Below are 25,277 nucleotides of genomic sequence, written 5' to 3'. Positions count from 1 at the left end.
TGATAACACATTCTTCTTCCTGTTTATTAGTTTTAGGAAACGATACTTATTTTAAAGTACTACAAAGAATTCATTGAAAGAAATTGGGTGACATTCCTCATTTTCTCTTGTGGTAATAGCCAGTTGTTATAGTAGGATGATCACTTTTTAAGCTATGAGATTTTATTTACGTAGGTTGTATTACCCTACATTTTTAGAGCTTTTGGGAATCAGTAGATGAGAAAACACAAATTATAAGCAAAAGAGCAGTCTAAAAATAAACATTGTTCCATGTAATTATATCTCAAATAAAATAAATAGAAATGGATTAAGAAAACTACAGTGGTTTAGAAGAATTTAGTGTGTTTTCTATCCCTATTTGCATTTGGTTTGGATGGTTGTTATTAAAGGAACACCATGCACTACATATATTTGAACATTTAGCCAGCAGCAGCAACACTCCAAAGCATGTTGGATGTTTTTGCTGAAGAAAAAGGCACTGGGCTTGACCCTATCATGGCAGGTTTTTAACTACTAGAGGAAACCAGTTAAATATTAGTATGAAATTAGGGCTCATTGGAAGTCTTGGGACGTTAGGAAGAGCATAACAAACCTTACTACAGCTTGGGGACAGAAAGAGAAATAAACAGGTGAGAATTTGAAGGGAAGGGAAGAGCTTTGCTGACAGAGAAGGAAGCTCACAGGGGCATAAATACTGGCTGTCATGCCCTCTCATGGGGCTTGTTCCCCAGGAATGCAGCCCTTGTGCTAAACAGAGTACTTGTGTAAACATGCTCTGTAGACATTTGAAAATACTCGAATAACAGTTCTTCAGGGGTTACTATGTAATTATTTCTAGCTGTTGCATTTATTTATCTTGGTACCAATTTAAAGAGCTAGTTTTTGACTTGTGTTACCTACAGTGTCTTGTTTTCATAGTTTGAAAAGGTACATAAACAACGTTTAAGAAAAATACAAATGTTGTTGGCTTTATTCAGTGAAATTCAGAACAACTGGAAACTTATTTCATATTATTTTGTAAATGAGTAGCTGAATGTAACATTATATCCATGACATGTTAAAAAATGAAAAATAGAAGAAAAAGAATGGAAACTTGGACTTCTGAATGAACAGCTTATCAAAACACTAGCTTTTGATTTTATCCTAGCTTTACTGTAGAAAGTTTTTACTATTTCTACAAAGCCTATAGGAAATTTCTGAAGTAGAGAAGCTGAATGTCATTTCTGACTAATCTATTACTCATCCCGACAATAGGAAATGATTTGTTCTTATTTTTCATAGTAGTCTATCTTGAACAATAAAATCACGTAGCCCACTCAAGGATATTTCAGGAAAATTGATGTGATGCTTTGAAAAAAAAATAATACTTAAAAAGTGGGCACATAAATGTTTTGCATTATGGTGTTGATTTATCACCCATTTCTCAATGTGTAGTTAGGAAACTTAGCTGAAAATGACCTTGAGGTTTATAGTTTAGTTGATTAGGTATGAGACATTGCCAGTGAAATATGGGTGTGTTCGTTTTATATTAATATAATATTAAATATACAAATAAGCATTTAAAATATTGATAAAATATATAATATTAATATGTCCTCTTTTTAGAGAGAATAAGCAGAGAGCATATGACTGATTTGTTTGGGGGGTGGTTGAATTTATAGAAAAAGCATCTTAAGAGAGAATTTACAGTAAGAAGAAGAGTCAAAAAGATAAATCTAGGTGATCTCTTTCTAAACAGTAGTCAAAAAGGAGGAAAATTAAAGAAAGTAACATAGAAAAGCAGATTAATAAATAGTAGGAAAGGAAGTTGGTGCATTTCTAAGAAAGGCAAAAGAAAACAGAAGGAAGTAGTTAATGATACCAGATGCTACAGAGAGGATGAGAAATGAGAAAAGGATGCTGACTGGCAGTTAAAAGGACACTAGTAAGCTTTGAGAAAGCAACTTGAGTAGAATTGGGAGGGAAGAAGTAGAATCCTCACAGCAAACCAGATTCCAAGATGAGTCACTATTCAGTTGGAAGGTAGGTGTAAGTACTCGACAAGTTCAGACAACTTAATAAAGACGTTCAGTAATAAAAGGAAGAGAAGTGGAGAATTCAGCAGAGAAGAGATTGTTGTAGGACAGTGGAGGATGGGCCTCCATTGGAAGGATGCTTTTTTCTTCTAAAGGAAGTATAGGAGTGAGTGGAGTGGAAGAGAAGGAAAGCATTCGTGAAAGTAGGGATAATGGAGGGTACTAAGTATCAGAGAAGTTGAGAAGGGGTCAAGAAAGTGGTTAGAGAGGTTGACCTTAGAAAGGAAGATGAACCAGACACTTCCTGAGAGTCACATTGAAGAACAGTGCTTAGCCAGGGATGCTACTCTCTAACATCACAAATGTGAGACCCTCTGTACCTTCTGTTTCATCTGGATGTTGTCTGGATGGCTCACTGCCTTGCATTCACAACCTTTGTGTATTGCTTTTTAAATCCTTTATTTAACTTTGCCTTATAGTCCCATCTTGACTGTAAATTTGTTGGGGGCGGGGACACATTTTAACCATGCAGACATTGCTTGATAAGCTCTTGTTTCACATGATCCCCTAGTGTCCTTCAGTAACCTCAAAGCCACTGCTATCATGGGAAAGGTTCTGCAGCCCAGCCTGTCCATTATAGTACAGTGCTGAAGGCTAATTAGCTACCTATGTGAATCTCAAAAGCTGTTTCTAAAACAAATCCTTAATTTCAAATGAATGGGACAGGTTATTATAGCTGACCTTTTTTCCCCCCTTGGTTAAGAAAGTTACAACATACAAAACATAGCTTAGAGTTAGAAGTAGATACTTCCAAAGCTAGCTAAAAAATTTTAACCATAATTCATTATAGAAAATGGAAACATTTGACTGAAAAGGAAAAAAAATTGTGAAAAGACAAAAATTTGTGAAGCAAATAGTTACTAAATGCTATGGCTTACACCACTGTTTATATCAACCAAATAAGATGGGGTTATGTCCTTAATTTTAGTCTCGTTCACAGTCTAGGCACAAATCCCTTGATTAGAATAGTTAAATTATGTTTTCTGATTCCTTCTTAGCAAAAATAATTCTAAGCAGAAGTTAAAAATGAAAGGTCTTTGCCTCCCATTTACGTATAGTAAATATATTTCTCTTCTTTTATAGTTGTTTGTTACTATTTTATGTTGATATTAATCTGCTTTCTTTACTTTTTTAGATAAATGATCAACTATGCATTTTTTTTTTTTTTAAGTAGAGCACTATTGCCACAGAAAGATTATGAACTGGCTACTGTTTTTATGGTTTTAGACTCAATATTTTACTGAAAGTGAAACATGCCTTTATTTCTGAATTATGTAAGGCTATAAAGTTTGTAATGTAACCTACTTCTGAAGATATTTGATTTTATTTCTCTTCAAAATAAGTAGAGAAGAAAAAAATTGAAGGTTGAGACAGCATGTCTAAATGGGTAAAATGTGGCCAATGACAACTTCTATATATTTATTTTTCATGTTTTTATTATTATCCAAAAATCACTTAAAATGGATTGATCATGACCATTGCGTAGTTGCACAAACATCCTATTTTCTTGCCGGAACAGCATGAGAAGGTCCTTTAATGGCACTGGGGTTCTAAATTAAAGCCCAGTTTTACCCTTGCCCATCTCTCTAGGGCCACGTGAAACCACTCTTCAGGATAGACTCCGCTCTCCAGACTCTCTGGAGCTTTTTTTTACACACATCCCGCTGTCTCACATTTGTGATGCATCATTCTGTCTTCTCATAAAAACTTCCCCACCTTTGTTTTCTTAATTAACGACTACCTGTCCTTCTCTAGACTCAATGCCAGTGACAGTTCCTCTGGGAAGCTTCTCTTTGGTCTTTCCATTCCCCAGGCTGTGGGAGATGTCCCCAAAGCACCCCATACTGGTTCCTATCGTAATTGTTTGTTTACTCTCGGATTTGAGTCCTCTGGGATGCAGCAGAGACTGCAACCCCTAGCTCTGTATCTACTGGCTGACACCGTTGTGTAAAATGCTCATTTAGTGTTGCTTGAATAACTGTATGCACGAATAGATGTTTTGTTTTGGACATTCAGCTAGGTTTTATCCTTATTTGTTAGACAGGTGCATAGACTTAAACTTTTTGAATTATGTGATATATTATTAAATAAATCAGTTCAAGTCTAGTTTATAATGAATGGCTTACAAAAAAATATAAAAACAGCACTTGCAGTAATGCCCCGCCCCCGCAAGTTAATATATAGACACATTTAAACTACTTCTGATCTATTTTTTTATCTTTAATTTGAGGATGTCAGAATAGGCTGTGATTATTAAAAAACACCCCTATTTCAGTGGCTTCTCTCAGCAAAGATTTATTTCTTGCTCTTATGAAGTCAGTGGTGACTCCTTCATCCGGCTACTCAGGTATCTAAGTTTATTTTATTGCCTCCAACATGTGACTTCCAAGGTAGCTGAGACTACGACAGAGGTGGGGGAAGAACTAATCATCTCTTCTCAGAAGTTAAACCATTGTTTATGTTCAGGGTCCCTGGGCTAGAATTGGTTATTTGGCACCAACTCAATTGCAACAGAGGCTGAAAAACATAGCTTTTGGGGGTAATTACACAGAGAAAACAGTGCCTAGAAACACTACGTGTTTTGCTTTGTCTTTTATGTTCCTATTTGAGTAGGGGCCACTGAGTAAGTTCAGGTATAAAACATTAATTTCACAACTAGTTATTGAGTCCTTGTTATAGCTTACGTGTGTTAATCCCTGAAGAAGATTCTTATACTAATAGATCCTAATCTTTTTTGGCTTATAGTCCATTTTCAGATTCTGACAGAAGTTTTGAAACATAGTGCACATCAGCACTTACCCCTAAAATCTGAAAGGCAAATTCAGGGGTTCATGAAATATTTGCAGCCCACCTGTCATGTCCCTCCCAGGGTTAAGAGCAGCTGGCCTCTGCTACATAGATAAGGTGAAGTGTTGGAGAAGATGAGAAATCAGTATGGACATTAAATTTACTTGCCTTAGGGTGAAGACTAAGAACCTTTGAAAATTAAAACAGTCCAATTTAAATAGAAGTGGTGATTTGGTTGCTACCTTGATGTAGATTCATTCAAGGAGATAGTTATAGACAGTAGACAAAATTGTTGATAAAAACATAATTGAGAACCAGGCAGCTGTTGAGGAAAAGCACAGTAGCTTTTATTCATGATCTCTCTTGTCCGTCTGTACTGTATGAAGCTTTAATGATAAATGGACTAAATTTTTCCATGTTTTTGATAGTTGCATTGTTTTTGATAGTGCTTTGCTATTAAAATATATACTTAAGTTTGAAGATTATACAGATTAATGAAAAGACTGTAAGAAGTTTCCATAGTGTCTGTGCTCAAGATCCTTTCATTCCTTAAAATTGTAAGGCAGATCTCTTAAACTGGAGTTTTACATTCTCAATTACTTCCCTCTAATTTTACTTTTTTTTTACCATATGAAAGATAAATGTCCCGATGCCTCTTTTTTTTTTTTTAATAGAGCATATAGAGCATATGTTTACTGTGTAAGAGAAGTTAATATCAAGTTGACATGTAGTCAGTCGTGGTTTTAAAATTATTTCCTTTCAGAAATAAATACTTATTATTTATACCCATTTTACAGTGGAAGAAATTAAGATTCAGGGTGATTCTCCCCAACAAGTTTTTGCTCCTATAGAAATTTTTATCTGTCTTTCAATAGTTTTCTCAGTAGGTTTTAATTATTTCATCAAAAGTCTGCTTTCCTCCCCAGACTTGGGATATATTGAAAGGCGTAAATTCTATATTATTTATCATTGTTCCTCTAGAGCCTGGCACTTATTTGGGTGCTCAAGATATGTTTACTGAGTGAAGGAATGAGCAAATAACTAAATGAAATATTTAAGCGAAAATGACACCCAGTTGTTGCACAAGTATCCGAGAGAATAGCATTGTGATTTGGTACCGGGACATATAAGCCAGGCTGCTTCTGTTCACATACCAGCTCGACTCCATACTATGTCACGGAACTTAGCAAAAACATTACATGTTTCATAGTGTTGATGTGAAGTTTAGATGAATTCGTATATGCAAATGCCTAGGGCAGTGCCTGAGTCTCGTTTAATTTTGCTTTACAAATTTAAATGCCAAGCATTATTTAATTAGGATATAAATATTTAAAATTTTGACTAAAATAAGAATTAGTGAATATAATTTGACATTGATTGAATGAAAGAAAGCAAAATATTTTAAATTTCAACTTATTACTATGCATTTGATAATCCGGGAAATTGAGACTAAATTCACCTTTTAGTTCTAGGATAAAATATTTAAGTGCACATTATTTAAGATAGCAGGAAGTTTAAAAGCACTTAAGTTTTATAAGATTATAGAATTGACCTTTTCTTCCAGATTTTCTTTCATTGTTGAATGAACATTCAGTTAGAAAAATGCAGTCATTAATTAGCTAGTATTGTAATTGTAACATAGCTAGGTGTGCTATGTTATTAGGTATAGTCCACAATTTAAACTAATATACTGAATATAAGTATTCACCTATTCTATTAAATAATATATATTTGAAAACATTTAATATGAAAATTATCCACTAAATATGACTTCTTTTCCAATAATTATTTAATCTGCTTCCAGCTGATTTCAGCATTCAGATAGATTTAATCAAAAGCAGAGTGGAGAAGCAGTACAAGCTATCATGTATTTTGCCATGTGTTAACTTGATTCCTTCTGAAATATGAGGGAGTCACCATGGAGCTTGTTCTTTGGCATAATACCTGTTGCAGAAGTGAATTGATAAACAGCAATAACAAGGGTGGCCATTATGGCCCTGCAACTTACAAAGAAGAGCCAGCTTTATAAAAATATATATATACGAAATTGCTTCTAACGTCATTTCATGACACTTTGTTTCTCATGGAAGGAAGCAGGAGTTCCAGAATGTCCTGAAGTGGAAAGACAGTGCTTCCATTTGAATTATGTACCTTGTAATCTAATACACCAGAATAGCATGGGTTGGTGATCATCATGAGGCAAGTATCAGTTTTCATGGTTTTCTGGGGCTGTTTTCTGATTCATTAAAATGTGTGCTAAAAAAGGTAGCAGTCTCCCTGATTTATGTTTTATTATGCTCAGACACAATTTTTATAGTCTCAAACTAAGATAAACACATATCCCAGCACACTTTTTATATGTAAAGACTGCCCAAAGAATTTACTATTCTGTTCTTTTCTAAGATTAATTAGAAACTTAGTGTCCTCAGTTTTATGTGCCACCAACAGCATTTAACTGTTGTTGAGTTAAACTTGCTACACCTTTATAAAATATCTTAACCAGTATCTCCTCCTTAAAAGAAACAACTGAATCCTAGGATGTGCATAGAGGGAAGAATGCTACTTAGTAATCCAGGTTTGCCTGACAAAGGACCGCCTTAAAAGTGTCCTGCTTTTAGATATTATACAGATACCTTCTGCTTAAGGGCGAGAAGTTCAAATGTTCAGTGATATCAGCTCCAGAAGTGGAGCCCTCTAATAGGGCACATGTCTACCTGGAAAAATGAAATTAATTATGTAGAATAAAATAATGTTACTCTACTCTTCAGAATGTTAATTTTATTATAGAAATGATTTTCTTTTCAGTCTTTAAAATTAGGTAAATATAGTTATTTTGTTCTCTGTCCCAAAGGAAGTGTGTATATGTGTATATGTGTGTATGTGTGTATTGTGTGTGTATGCACACATACACATGTATGCTCTTACAGTTTTCCAAATATATTTTAATTCCAGTCACACATTTCCCATGTGATATTACCATGCTTATAATCCCAAACATAGTGAGTCCTGTGGTACGGAAACAGCTGAGGAATAAGAAGGCCTGGTTCTATCCCCAGATTCACCATTTACTATTAATGTGACTTTTAGCCTTCCCTTTCCACATTTTCTAAGCGGAGATCACATAGTCCTGGATTACAAAGTATGTCTTGTCTGTTCTTTCCAGGCTGCTGGGAGAATGTGATGGTAGGGAGCCCGGTGCAGTATTTTGTCCATAGAGGCTCTCAGGAATGGTAGCTGTGGTTAGTGACATCATCTGCCATCCTTAAAAGTGACACAAGGAGGGAGCCTGGCCAATTTTCAGAAGCCTTGATTGTAGTCAGGACCTCTGCTACTCATTAATTATATGATGCTTGGCCAGACGTTTCACATTTCAAAGCTGTTTTTTGTTTGTTTGTTTGTTTGTTTTTACCTCTAAAATAAAGTAGTAGCTTTGATGACTTCAAATGGTTGTTGTGAAGATTATGGAACATAATAATGTGTTATGTAAACATAAACAGTGGTAGTTTTCACAGACTATCTTTGGTTCTAGGTTTACACCCCTGAGAGGCAGTCTTATAGGAGGACAGTAGTCACCCAGGGAGTGCGTGTAGGAGAAATACTTAAAGATTACTTTTTTGCTTCAGTAAGGTGATAATTAGGGTTCTGAGGGTATGTGTCTTTTTTTTTGGTGGTGGTGGGGCGGGGGGTGGGGGAGGGTTCCCCTGGAACAGGAGATAGGATATGTAGCAAACAGTTTCAGAGAAATTAAATCTCAGGTGGTATTTTTCATTTTTGCACTTTATTCTTACTTCTTTATGTCACTGCTCTCATGGCTCCTGATCATAAACTGACGAATGAATGAGTGACATAACTGATCAGGGAAATTTAAGCTTCAGTGAGAAAACATAAAATGATTAGAGCAATGAGATGCAAAGAGTTAGAAATAAGGTTGGCCTGTGCCATGTATTGTCAGCATGTCAGGATATGGGTGGTGGCAGAGGAACGAGGAGAACTCATATTAAAATGAGAAATATGTGGATTTCTAATTGCCACAGGGTCTGTGGAGCAGAAAACACTTGAAAGTTAAAAATTAAGATAGAGGGGTGTGTATGTAAATTAAGGAATGAGTATTTTTGCAGGTGGTATTTAAGAAGAAAAAGGGAGTTGTTAACTTTAGAATATTAAATTTCATATGCCACACCAATGAGGATAGCTTCTGGCATCCCATGAAGAGTCAAAATAAAGGAAGAACTATTAAACGTGAAAAACAAATTATTATTTAAGGAACTTCAAAGTCATATACAAATTTATTCGCTACTTATAAATGTCATTGTCTTTGATTACTGATATATGTTATTAGAGATACTATTCATATTTAAACATAGATGTATTGATGAAGATGATAAGTGTAATGTATAATCACTGGCTTCTCAAGAATTGCATAAAACCGATTTATGAAAAAATGAAAGACGAATAAAAAGGAGAAAAGTGGAGTTGAAAATTACCTTTTGGGATTAAGTGACTTAAAGAATAGAAAAGACTACAAAAGCTATATGAAAAAAATGCATCTCATTCCCTTTTAAATATCCAAGTTCAATTAGTTTTCTTCCTAAATAGGAATCTTTCTTTTGCTCTTAGGAATGAATTGAGGTATCTAAGTGATGGCATTAATTTTTTTTCCTTTTTATTCATATGGCTAGAACATACTTTGCTTCTTTTCTGATTATGGATTGCATAAGAATACTCTAGTTCAGCTGTCCTTTCCATTAAAGGAACTGAGGGATCTACACGGGTTAATTTCTGAATTATAAAAGGTATCTTGTTTTTAAACTAATGCATACATGTGCTATAGAAAAAGATCAGTTGCTTAAAAATACATTAACGTATATCTTGTAGTACTTAATTTCCCTGATCGGAAGATGGTGTAACCCTTTCAAAAACTACATTCAGTATTTGTGAACAAAGACTGATTATTCCCCTGGAGAGTAAAACTCTGTATCCCCAGGATAACAGGATTTACACTTGTCTACCTGTCTTGTCATTTGACATCAGCTGCATGTATAAGGAAGAAATGGTTTTTGCTTCCTTCTTAGTTGACATTAGTAATAACTATATGTATTTTGACCTAGTTACCTGGGGTAGGACATGACATCGTAAGTTTTAAATATTTGATTTACAAGAGGGATACAGGCTGATTTGCTCACAGATTACTGAACTAAACTTCAAAATTTTTCTCCATGTCTCATATAATTTTTATTTAAAATATTATTAGGCCAAAAATTTCAGTTATTATTTATCATGAAATGCTTAGTTGGTTTTTGACTATCTAGCTGGTTAATGTTTAACAACCCTCTCTCTAATGGGGGAAGGGAAGAAAGAATCACCTTGATTTTTCACGTTTGCTGCTTTCTATGGTAGAAATACTAACACCGTGATTTATTTCAAGGTATGAGGTCATCGAATGCGGGGTTGAGAAAAGATATGCACTATCAGCCAATGCCAGCCAGGACAGGTGGGCTTCACTATGCCCCCGGAAGGGTCTGCATTACAGAATCTCACAGTTTCCCTTCTAGAGTCTGAGGGAGGTGTGGAGTGGAAGATGAAGGATGGCTCTAGACATTTCCGCCAGTATGAGGGAACGTGATTGCTACATGTGAGCATAGCTATGTGCTCCAGGCCTCTTCTATTCAGACAGAAATTCCTTGGTGACTCATGGTGAATTAAAAAGCTAGAAGAGGGTTCAGATAGTAAGTGAATCATCCCTGTTTCACAGTACCCACCTTTGCCTCATTGGCAGTCAGACCAGACTCACACTATAAAACTCAAAGCAGAATAATACTCCAAGCATATTCCCAAGAGAGACTTAGAAAATTATAATCTTATTGCCTCTTGAAAACATTGGCCTTTTTTCTCTTTGTTCATCTTCTCCTGGGATACCTGCTTGTCAGGTTTTCAGTAGGTTCTTTGGGCTTTGTCATGGCAACCAAGTACCTTGGCCAGGGTCCTAATGATTTCCAAATGTTTAATTATCTCTTGTCTCTAATATGCTTATTCGGTCACTTTTTTAGTATGTTCACCCTAACACTTTTTGAATAGGCCCTTGTCCTGTGCTTATAATCAGATTAGTATTCCATTATTTCTCCCCTCTTCCAAAATTTTTTACATTTCTTCAAAGCAATGGCAGCTTTCGTGTTATATCCTAATATAACAAAACTATGATAGCCCCACACCCATATCCAAAACTCCGGTAGTTAAGATTAGTGATGGCTGAAAGTTGTACACCCATCCAATAATTATCTGTGGTAATACTAATACAAATTTTAACTTTTTTTGATTGACAGAATCCAGTATAAACAGATCCTTATGCCAGTTAGGTCATTCACTTATCCTGGGGTCTCTTCCCCTTCTCTCTTTCCTTGTCCCTATCTGTTCCTCAAAACGCATCTCAGGAATCACCCTTTCTGTGCATTCTTTAATTAGCCTCTTCTGCTCCCAGACTTAATTAGGGCTTCCTCTCTTGTTCTGCTTGGGGCTCCTATAGCACTCTGTTGACCTTTCTTTAAGTACTTGTACATTTATTATAATGCTGATATTCTCCTCCCAGAGTTTCATTTTGAGAAATTTCAAACCCAGTAAAAATTGTCGTCCTAGCGTCCTAAATGCCCATATGCCATTTTAGTGGATCTGCCAAGTAGATTTATGTATTCATACACATTTTTTTTTCTGAATCCAGAAGAGAATAAGTTGCATATATCCACTCCTTTTTGTTAGTCAGCCTTTCCTGACTAACAAAGATTTATTTCTTGATTTGTTCATCAAATATATGTTAAAACTAGCTATTATGAAACAGATACTGAAGCCGAAGGTTGAAGGTCTCAATGAGTAGATAGCGTAACTATAGAAGGTGCATATAATTGAGAATAATTATATCATAAGGAGAGGATAAAATGTTACCATCCTAAGTGGAGAAAGGAACCCATGAAAGTACCATCATTCATCTATTCATCGATTCAGCCGTCCAGTCACCAACATTTATTATCTATTCTATACCAGGCGCTGCCAGGGACTCTTAGTATTCACGGAGGAGCCTTCTTACCTTTAAGTTTCTAGTCTCACACAGGAGACAGACAAGATCATCGGAGAATGCAGTGGAATATTCTCATGGATGGAGGTCCCCAGGGTGTTATGGAAACAGAGGAGAGTGGGGCAGGCCAGCCTTCCTGAGTAGTTCCCGTGGTGCTTGAGTAGTAATTTGAAGGATAAGAACAAGGAGTAAACTAGTCAGATAAAAAGAAAGAACATTTGAGACCGAGGAAGCATCAGTATATTTCACGTCAAAGAAGCATGAGAAAAGGTGGGGTGTCCCAGGAGCAGCTAGCGGTTTGATATGACTGGAGTAGCAGTTGTCGAAGGGCAATTGTGAGAAAAGGGAATGCAAGGGGCTGGCGGCTTAGGCCCAGATTATGAGGACTATGAATTCAGCTGAAGAGTCGAATCTGTATCTAAAAGCTATGGGAAGCCATTGAATGATTTCAGGTAGGGTAATGATAAATACCAGATTTGTGTTTTAGTAAACTTATCCTGAGAAAGATTTTGAAAAAGGATAGGTTTTAATATTTTTAATTTGAGGAGATTAAATATTGCTCTAGTAGGAGCTGACTCAGAGGAAGTGATTCAGTGGCAGGGTTAGGTAATTATTCTACGTTTAATAAATTAACCAAGTTATTGATACATCAACCAAGGTCTCTTACCAAAGAACTAATTTTCTTTCAGAAATTTTCTGCTAAGATAACTGACATCTAAAAAAAAAAAAATGTATTGCTCACAGCAAATTCAGTTTGTCCCTGCAGCTAGCCTTGCAAAAAAAAAAAAAAAAAAGAGAGATACAGAGAGAGAGAGAGGAGTTTCTATAATTAGACACCTGGTTTTGCAGGGAACTGGATGTCATTTAGCGTATTTTATTTCTTGCTGTAAAACTCTTTCTGTTGAGTAAATGAGTAGGAATTAATCAATGAAAACATGACAGTGATTCTGGAGATTTTATAATTGATGTAATGTTTTTGTTTATTGGACCAATTAAGCCTGATTGACTTGCAGATTGCAGCTTCTGTGACAGAGCACCCACCCATTTCTCGCATTTCAGTTCTCCGTGTTCACTGCAGTGCGGATGCACTGGCAGGATCATCGAGCTTCAGGGTTGTCTGAGGTAGCACTAATAGAGATCACTGTGCAGATGTTTCAAATCTATGACAGAGATTCAAAAACTTACCCACTTGTCTTAGTTCAAAATATCACATGGCGTTTGTTTTGAACTCCTACGAACAGGTAGCATAGTCTTTAAGGTTAATGCCACAAATGAGTATGTCACCTGGATTTCTAAAGGGCATGATTTTAAACTTTCATGTAGACCAGAGTTTTTTAGCCTCCACACTATTGACTGATAAGTGTTTGTTGTAGGAAACTGTCCTGTATATTGTAAGATGCTTAGCATCCCTGGCCTCTACCCACTAGATACCAGTAGCAATTTCTCCTTAACTTTTAGTTCTGACAACCAAACATATTTCCAGATATTGTCACATGTCTTCTGGTAAGCAAAATCGCCCCTGCTTCAGAGCCATTGATTAAAAGGTTAAAATAAAACAAAAATAGCAGTTCAGTTAATCTTTCCATAGGGTAATTGCATTTGTTTATTTCTCAAATTTTACACACACACACACACACACACACACACACACTGGAATATGCACATACATACATACATACACACATACATACACATATATGTGTACACACAGATAAAGACATAGTTATAATATTTTGGTACTTTGCCAAGTGCTCAAATATAGAGAATATTTAATAAAATGAATAAATTGGAAATATATGTGAAATTGTCTAAATATATATGTGAAGTTTTCATGTTTTTAAAATTAATGTACAGAGAAAGGAAACTGAATTACAGAAATATGTATCAAATAATAGATGAAGCTCCATAACAAATTCTATATTTTTACATAATAGTAGCAGAATTATGATTAAATCTGTAAGGACATAACCAAAAGAGTCCTTTTCAGTCATAGTTTACAATATTGGAATTATGCATTGTTTCAGAATTTAATTTTCATCTACAAATTTATTATTTTTTTACTTCTAAAATATGTTATTATAGTACCTAAAAATAGCATTGAAAGATATAAATTTAAGTTGTTATGGGAATTCATATGTACCTTAAACACCAAGAACCTGACCTTTATTCTAAAATATTAACAACTCAAGATAGATTTATAGATTGAGCCACAAAATACCATAGTAAAGGGTGTTGAACTAAGCATTTAATAGGGATATGCTTCTATCAATAAGCTGAATAGAGGTAAATTATTCTAGCTAAATTCATAGAAGACTGATAAGTTTCAAAGAGGAGGAGGGTGAAGGTGGTAGATAAATAAATAACCCAATGAAATTAATTTATGTCTTAGCCCAGTATTAAACTATTCCTAGCATTTTTTGTTTGTTTGTTTGATATGCTTTTACTGAATCCTTGGCATTGTGGTGCCAAGCTAGGTGCTTACACTTACATGATTTCATTCATTCTGTAAAACAGCTCACTGAGGCCAGTATTGATGGTTCTGTTTTAGAGATGAGAAAATTAAGAATTAAATGCTTACATACATGTCATATAGTTGGTTAATATCAAAACCAGAGATTGAGCCTAAATGCTACAATCCTTTCTTTACTAGATATATTCAACAAGTACCTACTTCATAATGAAGAAAACATGATATATCAGTTCCTGCCCCCTTGTAGATAATAGTCTTCATCAGATCACCCTCGCATCTCATTCTTTTTAATACATTTTCTCAATCATAATGAAGAATGAGATTCATCTGTCACATAGCTGACGGCCCCAGGGAACATAACTTGTGTGTGTTGACACAGTAGCCATGTTCCATCAGAACCTTTTCCATAAATTGAGTATCTGTCAGGTGAATTTTTTGTTCCCACAATATATTGTAAGTTCAAGATGCCCTTTTTCATCATGCACAGTTCCTGGAATAGAGTTCCTTCTTTCTCTAATTCGATCACTTAAGTTGCATAATTGAAAGAGACTATAATATCATCTTTGTTTAGTGGTGCCTGCATCTTTTATATTTAAAATTCCTTAAGACAAGTGACATCTGTGTACAATGTAGCTGTAGTGTGACTTACAATAACTTCGTGTTTTTGTTATCTCATCAAGAGATCACTTGCAAGGAGACAATGCACCCTTTGTGATTTCTAATAAAACACTGCATGCTTTTGCATGTCTAGCATATGTGTAGCATGGTGGAGGTCAGGAAGGATAAATTCATTTAATGTCTGCCGCCACTCCAGAAATCCACCTCCAGTCAGCAGGATTGATGTGGAAGGGGAAGTGTATCTTGCATCCCAAATGATATATTAATCAGATATGTTCTGTGAATTGTAAAACAAAAGCTTTAACAGCACTATATCCATGGCTCAAATTGACCTATTAGTGGGTAGATATAATTTGGAAGTAAAAATCTAAATGTATTCAAAACACTTTATTTGGAACACATTTATAATTTCAGACTCTTTTCCAAACCCAGTCCTACCAATATAATTTAGCTTCTTATAACATATTTTAAACTGGTCACTTCCAACTTTTGACAAAAGCCTCCAACCTGAGGGGGGAAAAAAAAAAGTCAGTCAGACCTGGTGAGTTTGCAACAGAGTAGAAAATAGATCTATTATCACAGCAGTGAAAAGGAATCCAATTTATTTTGTGACTTGTCCTGCCTTTTTCTCGGCATAACCACTTTTGAAGTTTTAAGTGAAGATCCAGGGCAGTCCACGTTAGGACCTTAGTACAAATGTGCTGGCAGCTCCATGGGAATAGACTGCTTTGCCTGGATGCCAAACTGCCTTCCATCACAATGAGTTCAGCTTTTTATAACTGACCTCTTTTGGGAAGCTCTTCAGATGATACCAGTCACTAAATCTGTGCACCGCCAAACTTAGGATGGTTGCAGGTGGCTTATTTAGAAAGTATTTAACTGTGCTAGAGTTTGAAATGTACGCAAGTCTTATCTTTAGTAAATTTAACACCTGTAAATATATATTGAGATAAACATCCTAGAGAGTAATCCCAAACTGTCTTATTTAGCTGTTTGTAAATTTTGAAAGTAAAATGGATATGTAGTCTATACCATTTTTCTCATAATTTTTATAATTTTTAGTCTTTTTTTGTTACTCGCTTAACTAGTGAAAAGTTATTGCGTGACTTAACTTTTATTTTTAGGTCCCAGCAAACAAAGAGATAAAATGGTTGAATGTTTGCTATTCCCACATCGCTTCACTACAAGGCAAAACAGATCATGTATTAATATTGTCACCATTCATTCTCTGTCTGAAGTCTTAAAGCCTTTTATTTTCAAATTCTGATATCTCAGATTGGATGAATGTAATTGAGTCTTCAGCTCAGTTTATCTTCCCTAACTGATATAGAGATTGCTAAAAAGATGCAGTAGAGGTTAAGTTTGTGATGTTAAGCGGTTAATTTTTTTCAAAAAAAAATCTAACTTCTGAAAATAGAGTTAAGGATCATTTGCTTAATTTTACTTTAGAACAGTTTGGGAACAACTGATATATGCTTGGGGTTGGTATAATAGGACTCCATTATTTTAATTACACAAATATGTTAAATGTCTTTTAAAAGGCTGAAAGTTTATGCAGGTATTTTTTTTCCAGGAATTCCAAGATAGTTTCAAGGGACCTTTTTTCTTCTGAGATATTCTATTAGCTTAAAGGGGGAAAGATATCTCTACCATATATGTATGAATATGATCTCTGTGTGTGTGTGTGTGTGTGTGTGTGTGTGTGGGGGGAAGGAGGAAGGGAGATAAATTTTGGGGCTCAGAGGTATAAAGGAATCTGTCAAAAGCATAAGGCAGCCTGTGTCAAGACAGACTTGTTAAGGATGCTAAATTTGCTACACTCTAGGCGGAAGGCAAGACTGGCATGCCATGAACCTTCATTTCTTTATCTACAGAACTGTGGGTGACTTCATGCTATTTCTAAATTCGGTTCCAACTTTTAAGATTCCACAGTTTATTAAATGCAAAATTAAAATCAGAAAAAAAGAGTAGTCTCAGTGATCACAGTGAAGCTAAAAAGCTGTTAACTAGGCTTGTAATAATCCAAGCCAGAGGGTTTGTTGCTATTTAAATATTGAGTAACAAATTTCCAACCTTGAATTTAATTGCCATCAGAAATGTCTTATTTCGGTCTTAAAGACCAAGATATATCTGATTTCAAGACAGAATTTTTAGAGAAACAAAACATCTTTTATCGCATGTAATTTTCACCAGTTGATTTTTATAGCACTTAATTTTATTAATTTCAGTCCATTTTTCTTTTTATTTCGCTGCGAGTCATCTTACATCTCTGCAGAATGTAATGTAATATTCTCAGCACCTAATAAGCTGGCAGATACATTTCCATTTGAATGTAGATGCTATGGAAAATTTAACTGAATTAAGCTAGAATGCTTCACTTACTTTTAAGTGGTCTGTGTTAGAAGATTAATGAAGACGTCTTTCACTTTATTGTTATTTTTTTGGAAATGTAGCAATTTGATGCTTTGGGAGGCTAGATTATGACAGGTCCAAGACTGAAATTTAACTACGTAGGCATAATGAAGAAACAAATACTGCAGCCAGTTAGGAAGGTGAGCAAATTTTTGAATGTCATAGTCATCTTTTGTTGTTTTACTATCCATTATGAAAATGAGGGACATCAAAATAATCGCCTGCTCATATCAGTTATTTTGGATGGTAATTAATTAAGACAGATATTCTTTAGATGCTATATCATTTGCCCTTAATTAGTAGTTTGCAGAATATTAGACATTAATAGTTCGATATAGCAAAGATAGATTAAAATGGTAGTGTTCATATTTTTAATGACATTGAGGATATGTTATATATTTATTTAAAGTAATTAAATCTTTAATTCCAAAGGAAAAATGCATTAGATGTAGTTTATATTTGACTCTTAAGTGATTCTGTTGATGTAGGAAAAGTAGTGATTGAATGCAAAACTGCATGTTTATATATTTCTAAATAACGTTTTAAAATGAAGATTTAAAAACACAGAAGTGAAAAGAATAGTATAATATAATCCAGTGTTGACTATTTTCAAAATTTGTTAAGCATGTTGTTTCTATCTTTCTACTCTTCTGGGAGATGGATGTTGGGCTTGTATATTAAATCAACTCCTAAATGGCATATAATTTCTTGTGTAAATGCTGTAACGTGCATCTTTTAATTATAAAGACTTTTTGAAAATGAGGATCTTCTTCATCTTTTCTTCTTTAGAAACACTTGTTTAAAAATAACCGTAAATTAGAAGAGAATCGCACAGCTATAGAAAGAGTACTTATAAAATTACTTCTTATTTTTAAATTTACTTTGTACAGTGATTTATTATTTGAAAATTATCCAGTTTTTTAAAAGTCCAACAGAAGACACATTTATATATTTTATTTATTTTACAAGAGGGAGGGGTTGGATAAAAAAAGCCATTTTTGTTTTTTGGATAGTGGACACGTGCGATGACATGATGAAAACAAAATGCTCTGTCTGAGGCGTCTGAGGCTGGAAGTCATCTGTACCACATTCTGTATGCGGTGTCAGCCACCAGTGTCTCCCAGTATCACTGCAAGTGGTCACCTCCCAGCTTAATCTAAATCATTAAGTAGCTACACTGCAGTGGCTTAAACCCATGGAGCTGACAGATATGCCCTGGCATTTCCCTGACATGCCGTAACTATTCATACCAAGTTGTCAACTTGGAGTCAGAGGAAGCTGGCTGAAAATGGGCAGGATGTGATTGCCCAGAAAAGTGTGATTGATCTATTACTTATGTAATAATCAAGATAAAATTTACCAAATAAGAATAAAGTCTTCATTGTGTATCTGAACATGGAAAAATAATTGGAAAAGTAGAGGAGGGCTTCAGGGATGTTGGAACTGTTAACAAGACAGATTGCCACCCTAGTATGCCCACCGCCCACAGCTTCTTTGTGTTTTTGGAGGGCAAAGGAGGACTTGTCAAGTGGGAGGAATAATTTTTTCAGTGGACAAAGAAAAATTGATTTCACCATGTTATTTCTTAGAATGTGTCTATTATTCTTACATCTTATTTATATGACAAGTAGATATCTTTTTTATATATGTACATTATAAGGAGTGGAGGTTATCAACTTCTTTGGAGAATAATTGTATTCTGCAGTGAATAAAGATGGGTTTGCCCCAAAGGAATTTTTTCCTTCCTCAAGAAAAGCATAGATGGTAAAAAGCTCCTCTTGGCAACCTGTTTATAGCTCTTCTCACAATGAAGTGTAGAGAATTGAAGATTAATTCCATTGAAATCATAAATGCACTGCAGTCTGTAGATTATCAGTCAAGATAAACACCACTGATTATTGTTGAATTATGCATACAAATATTTACAACATCCCGAGTAATGAATTCATAAAAATAAGTAACAGTTATAATAATAGAAACCTATTACTTAAATTTCCATACATTTCTTGAGTCCTGGAAGGAATATTTTCCAGCTGGTTAATACTGTTGTATAATTTAAGAAGTGTTTGCAATGCAACGTTAGCCACATTTATTTCCCTTTAGACTTCGGAAAATCCAAACTTACATATCAACCCATTGTTACCGAGAGAAATGTCTACGCATTTTCATATTCCTACTATAGGATATGTCAGTCTACTCAAATTAATAGTTCAAAGTATAATATGGAATTATATTTTTAAAAAGTTTTTAAAATTTTAGAATTTTTAAATTAATGACTGAAATATTTAAAATTGAAAATGTGGGTTTTTTTTTCCTTAAGACCGTATTCTATTAAATTGGTCAGATAAATACAAACATTTTGACTCAGATTTAGAAAATATTCTCACATATTGTCATGAAGGAATATAAATTGAACTGCATTTAGTTTTATATCTCTCCTGTTTCAGTCTTTATTTAATACGGTGAAATAGTTCTTTTATAGTTGGAATCTCTTAAATTAGAGATTCTTTGAAAGTGCCATTGTTATTTGTGGTCTGTCCCTGAAATATTGAAGCTGTTTCAGAAGCAGAATGAAATGTTGATGGTGGATAAGACTTGCTGACTAATAGTTGTTGGAAACTTTCCATTTGTCAAATTAATGTAGATGATCATATATTAGATGTAGCTGAGGGGAGCGCCAAAGCCCAGGGTATCTAAAATAATACTTCGTTGGCAAAAAATGTGTTTTTAGGAATGAGAGCTTGTTGTGAAAGATGCAGAAGCCATGACATCATTTGTCCCAAACACACCTCTTAGCGGGTGATCTGAGGGCTGCATTTCTGTATGTCTCCATGGGGAACCGTGATTCTGCTGCTTCCCCTTGAGGGCTCCATGCCAATTGAGTTCCCCGTGTTCTCCAGGTTGTGTTTCCCTTTTCCTTGCTTCCTCTTTTCCCTTATCTTCTCTTTTTCTCTCTTTCCTGAGACTCGAAATGTGATATGGAGTAGGGGTTGTGGTTGGTGATTCACATGCCAACTTCCTGTTACTTGAATTACAAAATCCCCAATCCATGGAAGTGAGGAAAATGTAGCAATAACACCGAGGCTATGCCAAGTAGTTGAAAGATTTTCATTGTAAGTTAGAAGCTATTAATAATGGTTATAGTTCTTCAAAGGTAGCTTCCTTTTTGATAAGATGACATTTTATTATTTTTAATAGAATTATGTTCAGATATGCTTTTTCTATCAGATGGGCTGTGTCCGTGTTCTTATGTGGGCCTTCGAATCTGGGTTGATTTGAAACTGCCTACCTTCTACTCTTCTGCTAGATCATCTGCAGAGACCTGAACCTCTAGATAGTAGAGAAAAGGCACTGTAGCTAGGGCTGGTAAAGTGGTTATAGAGCCCGAGTTAAGAAGTTCAAACCTGACACCTCCACTTATCAGCCGTATGACCATTAGCTAATTACTTAACGTGTTTGTGTTCAAGTTTCATCATTCTTTATCTGGGGAGTAGGAATAGGATTGTAAGTGTTTAAATGAACGAATATGTACGAAGTACTTAGAACAGTGCTTAGCACATGCGACATGATAATAAATGCTACTTGTCATTATGTGTCCATTGACAATTATTTGTGGAATTAAACCTATGTTGTGACACACCTCAGTATATTTGTAGATCGCATGATCCAGAATCTTTGGCAGTTACTTGTTTAGAATTCTTTATCATTGAGTAAATTAACTATCTTCTATAGTACCCTAAATTTCTTATATGATCAGAATTTATTACATTAGTTAATTTATTATTTGATAAAATGTACAACAGTCAAATTCTGGGCACAAGAACAGAGCACTAAAAATATTTTATTCTTGCTAATCAAATGAAATGTAGAAGTGCATTTGTTCCTGTATATCAGTTTTAATTGTTTTGTTTTATGATAGCTAAACTTACATTTTACTACTATGATACAGGTATTATGTAATGCAAACATATTTTTAATGCTGTTACCTCTCTGAATTTATTTAAATGTTTAATAGTGTATTTCTAACTGATATTTATATAACTAGACAACTTTTTGCAAAACTATTTTGAAAGCTTTTTACTATTCCAATTACATTAAGAAATCCTACCCAATAGACTATGTCATGTTATTGATGAATGTTTGTAGTAGACCTAATTCTCTATCAACTGTATTTTGATTTACAACATGAGTATCCTGCATGTTTAATATATACTGAGTAACTTAAAATGAGTTTGGAAACAATGGCAATGAACTACAAAGACTTACATAAGAAGTTACCACTGACATTTCTGATAATTAGCCTTGAGTTTTTCTATTGAAGACTGTATGGTAAATTGACAAAATGAATGTACACTAGAGCAGGGATTCCTATACATGTAGTTTTCTGCTGTGAATATGGTTATTTCTGAAAAATATTGTCAAACTATGTGACCTTTTGCCAACCAATGATCATTAATATTGGGTAATTATAGCATTTTCTCTCTCAATAGCACATAGTGGTATTGTGGTACTGTGGATGCATAGTAACTTTTCTTGGAGGCTTAAATATTATAATTATTTTAGCTTTTCTTTCAAACTATTGTTTTGATTGTTTTTTATATTTTTGGCAAGATGTAATTTCCTTTCCTGGGACTGTTCCAAATTGCTCGGAATTGTCTTCATTAAATTTATTGGAACACAGATTGTCTAAATGACATTTTAATAATTGCTACAAATATATGGCAGAAAAAACAGAAGGTGCAGTAAGGTTGTTGGGCTTATTTTTGTTTTTTGTTTGTTTTTGTTTTTTGATTGTTTGGGGGTTTTATTTTGGCTTTTTTTTTTTTGGCCAAAGATTCAGATGAAGATGGGTTAAGGATTAAAGTACCTCCCTCTGCTCCATCTGAATTGGCAAAGGACTATAATTTCCTTGAGATACACCAAGACTAATGACATAGGATGCTTACTTTATAAGATAATTAAAGACCTTCTGAATAGGTGTACTTTCTAATCGTAAAATAGAGCTTAAAACTACAGACTGCTATTCCCAGCCTGGATGAGTTAATATTAGTTCTAAACCACAAGGATCTCCTCTTAAAGATGTCTAGGTATTAGGTTTTTATACCATTGTTCAGTAGTACATTTCAGGTTATATAACCTTGAGATAAGAAAATTTCCTTCACTGTTCATCACTTACTATGTTCTCTGTGTTTGAGAAATCTCCCTTTGTTTCAGATTTGAAGTTTAAAGATGCGTCATAAAGTATAAAAATAGAAAGTGCCCACAAAATCCAACATTAACAGTTGCAGAACATATTGGTCCTTGAATGCCTAAAATACAGTGTCTGAAGTGATTACAGGAAGAAAGAAAGTAGTATAATTTGAGAATTTTACGCCATCTTTGTCTTCCAGATTGCTCAGTTGAACTCTTTCCTTGCATCTAAACTCAAAGTTTATCTTCAGTTCTAATTGGCACTGAGCCACAGATAGGAAGGAGAGAAAGAAAAGATAACAGGAAAACAGGATAAAAGGAAAAGGAAAGATAAAAGATAAAAGGAAAACAGGAGCGTAGATGGAAGAACTTTCAGATAATTAATTGATTACTAGGTGTAAGCCCCTAAAGAGATTTCGAAACAGATTTTATAACTTTTGCCTCATGATCCTTGACCCCCAAGGCTTTACGAAGTATATCCAGAGTATTGTGAGCTTCAATAAGTAATATTTCTAATACATTATGTTAAGCCCTTCACGTGGGATTTGCTACATTTTCACATGCACATTTTTAATACAGCTTTTACACATTTTCCTGTTTTGGGTTTATTTTTTAATCATTTATAAATGTTTATGTAATTAAAATGTATCTATTCCACAGCACTTTTCTCTAAGCATTGAATTACTATTTTTTCCCTTTAAATATTGATATATTTTTGTTTGGCAGTACATAGGAAGACTCTTTGAATAATCAAAATATTTATAAGCTGATTCCAAGTTTTTTTTTTTTATAATAGCAATTTCTTATAGCATAACATTTGTGAAGTACATAGTAAATAAACAGGGCTTGGGAGTGAGATAGAATAAATTCATTTTGTGTCAGAAACTACTGTCTTGATTTTAGACAAATCCAAAATGCAAAACTCAAATGTCTTTTCCGAAACTAAGTTTTTTTAATAGTTGTTTTCATTATACCAAATTGTATATTTATATTACATTTACATAAAAGGTAGCTCTAAACTCTGCCTGTGTTCAAACTTTTTTGTGACAAAGCCTGAATTTAAAGACCACATCTGGATTTGGGGAAATGTGTATAAATATCAGTATATGTGAAGGTAGCAGAAGCTTATAGATGACCTTGATAGAACTGTGTCTATGTACTTCAGGCAGGGTGTAGAAAAAGCCCAGGGCATATTGAATTAGTATGTATTCTGACATGCTAGAAAATAAAAATAAAAACAAACTGTGTATAAATGCAAACACTATTTTCTTTTAAAAAATCCTGTTTACAGTTTGAATAGTTAAAATTTTAGTATATTGAAAATATGAATACATTTTGATTGATTATTACTGAATTATTATATCAGAATAGAGACATATGTTTGTGTTGTTTACTGGAAAATCTATCAGAAAATTCATTTGGGTGATGATTGAGTATATTCGGTAGTTAGCAAAATTTTATTTTACTTTTCCACATTCAGATTTCTACATAAATCGGTCTTGATTTAATATTCAAATAATTATTTTCATTCACATGTTAATTTCCACGTGTATCTTTATTAAAGGTATGTTTTTAGTTCCTTTATTAAAAAATGCTATCTAATTCAGCTTTGTAACTCAGTAGGGTGAAAAAAGACTAAAGTTGGTGTTTCTCTAAAATGCTTAACTTCATTTCAAAATAATCAACTCAAAGAGTTTGAAGGTTTTAGTTATTTGGTGACAAATAATTGTGTGATTGACGTATTACTTTGTTTTTCAGCTGCTCTTTTGATACCCTAACCTGCTTTTAGTACAGGGGTCATATTATTTGTAGCAGGCAAGGGACATATTAGGTGTTTGGTGTATTTCTCAATTGATTGAAAAACAACATTAGTGTAACCAAGTAGTCATAACACACTCCTTAGTTACCTCAAGGAAGGTATATTTAGACTTGTTTAGTAAGCAGAGGTGGTAATGTTTAATCTAGTAAACAAATATAAGTATGAAATACTTTGCCTTTAAACCCACTTGGCAGTAAAAAGAGCCAAATGGAAAACTAGCTGACCATCTTACCCTGTTTGTCTCACACAGTGGTTACAGTGAATGCCACTCACACAACGATTTATTAAAGGAAAGGAAACCTTATTTCCCCTAAAATTATAACATAAAATCATAAATATAAGAGTACATTATTAATCTCTGATAGAATCCTTGTCCCTTGCTGTAATATATTAGGCCACATAACATATTTTAAAAAGGGACAAAAGCTGGAGAAGTCATACATTGTGCTAGTAAGAACTAGAGAGATAATGGAAGTAAGATTCTCCTGCTCCTTCCCTAAAGCTTCAAGTAATATGAAGTGTGAAAGAGAAAATAAAACTTTGAAAATCCAAAATAAATGGGAAAACTATTTTCTTACAGTCGTTTTCATTTTTATAGTACTTCTTTATATTACCACTTTTATAATACTTTTGTCCATGAATGCTGCTGGATATGTATCCCAGGCAATTATGCAGAGTGCATTATATCTTAAATATTTTTCAGTTTGAAAATATTTGTCCTCATTGGCAGCGTATAAATAGGAGTTGGGTAGGCGTTCTTTTGTTCTGTTATCTGTTCTTATTACATCAGGTAGGGGCTTTCTCTTATTTTTTCTTGCCTTTTAAATTCATCTTTTGTATTCT

General features: G+C 34.2%; 1 protein-coding gene across 17 annotated transcripts in view; it reads left to right on the top strand.

Moving 5' to 3' along the window:
* MBNL1 (muscleblind like splicing regulator 1) overlaps positions 1-25,277 on the top strand; it is a 190,148-nt gene that overhangs the window by 97,012 nt on the left and 67,859 nt on the right. The window lies entirely within an intron of this gene.

Source organism: Pteropus medius, unplaced genomic scaffold (genome assembly GCF_902729225.1).
Source record: "Pteropus medius unplaced genomic scaffold, Ma_sr-lr_union100, whole genome shotgun sequence".
Taxonomy (NCBI): Eukaryota; Metazoa; Chordata; class Mammalia; order Chiroptera; family Pteropodidae; genus Pteropus; species Pteropus medius.
The sequence above is the reverse complement of the archived record's forward strand: the minus strand, read 5'-3'. Positions and strand labels throughout refer to the sequence as shown.